Source organism: Brassica oleracea, chromosome C1, assembly GCF_000695525.1.
Source record: "Brassica oleracea var. oleracea cultivar TO1000 chromosome C1, BOL, whole genome shotgun sequence".
In the NCBI taxonomy this organism is placed as follows: Eukaryota; Viridiplantae; Streptophyta; class Magnoliopsida; order Brassicales; family Brassicaceae; genus Brassica; species Brassica oleracea.
Genome location: NC_027748.1, coordinates 38527645 through 38530358, shown reverse-complemented (window position 1 = coordinate 38530358; position 2714 = coordinate 38527645). Strand labels below are relative to the sequence as shown.

Here is a 2714-nt window from a genome sequence, read left to right as displayed (position 1 = left end):
TTAAAACTTAATAATTATTTTCAAAGATATCTTATCCAAATATAACGTTTTTAGCAAATATGAAAATTTTGGTATGGTAAGAAAATAAAATGAAAATGCAGAATATATTGAGATTATTTTGGATTGATGTGTTTAATTCTATGACCAATAGTCCTATAAATTGATCTTAAATTTGCAAACCAATTGTGTATTCTTCACTAGACGAAAAAATGAGTTTCACAAAGACCTTTGTAACATGCTTTTTTGCAGCTATATTTGTTATTTCGGTGTCCATCCAACCCCATATGGCTTCCCGTATGGTTTTAACTTTTATCTACTAAATTACTGCAATTAATTAACTTTTATCATTGAAAATAAAAAGCAATATATTCACAAATAGTCTATGCTGTGTCTTTCGTATGAAATGATGCAAAATATGGGTTTTTATAAATATATTTTTTATAGTTATATACACAATAATTAACTTAATGTAATGTTTGTGTAGATAGCACAAAGAAATATGATCCGGTTGTTGTTACATGCTTAAGTACTGTATGTACGAGTACATATACATCAAGAGAATGTGAGGGTTATTGCATATCAAAGGGGTACAATAATGGAGAATGCCGTGCTTTGGATCTTCAGAAACCTGTAGGGCCTGACCATTGTTGTTGTTATTATGAAAAGCGTTGATCAGCTAAATTCCTTATCTTGAGAAGTATGTGATTTCGCATAACAAAATATCATCAAATAAATTTCATTTGATCAGATATGCTATTTGCAACTTAAACACACACAAGCCCGATTATATTTATAGTGGCAGCCACATCTTTTCATCATTATTAGTTATTGGCGTTGGTCAACATTGAGAACTAAGTCGTTGTAGTTTTATAAGAACCGATTTTAAGCTACGGATGCAAATAGTGATGATACAAGGAAACAAATTGTGAATGGAATCAATTCAATGATGGAACTTCAATACCCCAGCTCAATTGTACCCAAAAAACAAATAAAAACTTTAAATAATGCAATCTGCCATAAAAATGATATATAAATATTTAGTTTATCATTCTAATATATTTGTGATTTCATTTTAGAACGTTTCATTTTTTTTTATAAACTTAAAATATATTAGGCATATATGTTTCATGAATTAAAACTATAACCGCATGAACGAAACATGAATTGATAATTCAGATATTAAAAACACTACCCAACATGTACTTGATTCAAAATTATGTTCTTGACAAAAAAAACCACAGTGGGAAATTCAGATAATGGACGGGTTCGAAAAATTCAGATAGCTAAAATCATTTTAAACTCAATAATATGTGTAATAATCAATTGGTGATCAATCTCAACTAATCTCTAATACTAGGATCTAGAAAAGATATGAAAATACAGAGCCCAAACACATTTTAATGTATTGATAAAATAAATAATGATTCGACCAACGATATGTAGGTTACACTTCACAACAATAACATCTCAAAGACCGAGGGAGAAAGGGAACCGGTCGAACCTAACCAGCCGCCACCACCAATAAACTGACCAGCAGTATATCTCTGAGCTTCAGAAGCATAAGTGATTACCTTAAAGCCCCTCCACCTCACTCTCCTTGCAGTTCCAGCCCCTGCTCCTTTGTTCGCATACTCTCTATAAGTCAAAGTGTTCAACGCAAAAGTCCCTGTCCGCTCGCCACTCGGACCCCCTTTCTGGTCGGATCACGTTAGAAATATCAGACTGCATTATCACTGTTTGTGAATACTCTTTCCACGGCCGACCAGATACGTCGGAAAACTACTTCTCACGGGCTGCAAATCCGATGTGGCACCGATCCTACATCTTTGGATAATGATCCCTGTGTTCTGGTTAGGATCAGTCCTTCCTTGGGCCATGACCATGTTTTTTCTGGCCGGAGTTTGGTCGGCGAGCATGGATGTCGCAGTCTTAGAGAACGACGGCGGCGTTTCCGAAGATGAACGGTTCCGACGATGAGGCACTTGACGAAAAACTGACGGTTAGAATGGACGCAGATATTGTCTGGGTAAGCTAAACATATCACATTGGTAAAACGCGGAGAAGTGAGAACCGACACGGAGAGCCACCACTTGGTGCTTCGATGGACCTGCCGTGTTTTGGAAAGTGATGTCACGCGCTAGAAATCTCTCGCAGACAGCAGCTGGACCCCACATGAATAGAATATGAATTAGTTAAAAGGATTATAAACACAAGACTTGTTTTGCTGGAATATCACTTTAGTTAAACGAATTTATAATTTTTATCTTCATTTAAAACTAAGGTAAAACCGGCCCTAAGGGCGGGCAAGTAAGTAAAAAATATAGAACATATTTAATGATATAAGTATGTTATATAATATTTCGTTTAGTCTCAGATAAAAATGATATTAATATACATTTACTATTGTTTTTTATTATTTTAGAAACAATATGTTTATCTAACTATTAATAAAAATTTCATTTTTAGTTATGTAGTTCTTTTACAAAAAATTTACGGTTGTTTTTATCTTTATTATTATAATAAATTAAATTAAATTAAATTATTTAGAGTTTCAACACATAAATTATGAATAATTTTTTGATGTTTTAAAATTTTCTTATAAATATATTGTTTTTTGTCACCCTCTTATAAATATATTTTCTTAATTTAAATAATGTAAAAAGTTGATTTTCACTATTATTTTTTGAACACAATTTTCACTATCATTTATAAAA

General features: G+C 32.4%; 1 pseudogene; it reads right to left on the bottom strand.

Annotated features, from left to right (window-relative positions):
- Nucleotides 1–1467: 1467 nt before the first annotated feature.
- LOC106301200 lies at nucleotides 1468–2174 on the bottom strand (annotated as a pseudogene).
- Between the last annotated feature and the right edge of the window lie 540 nt (nucleotides 2175–2714).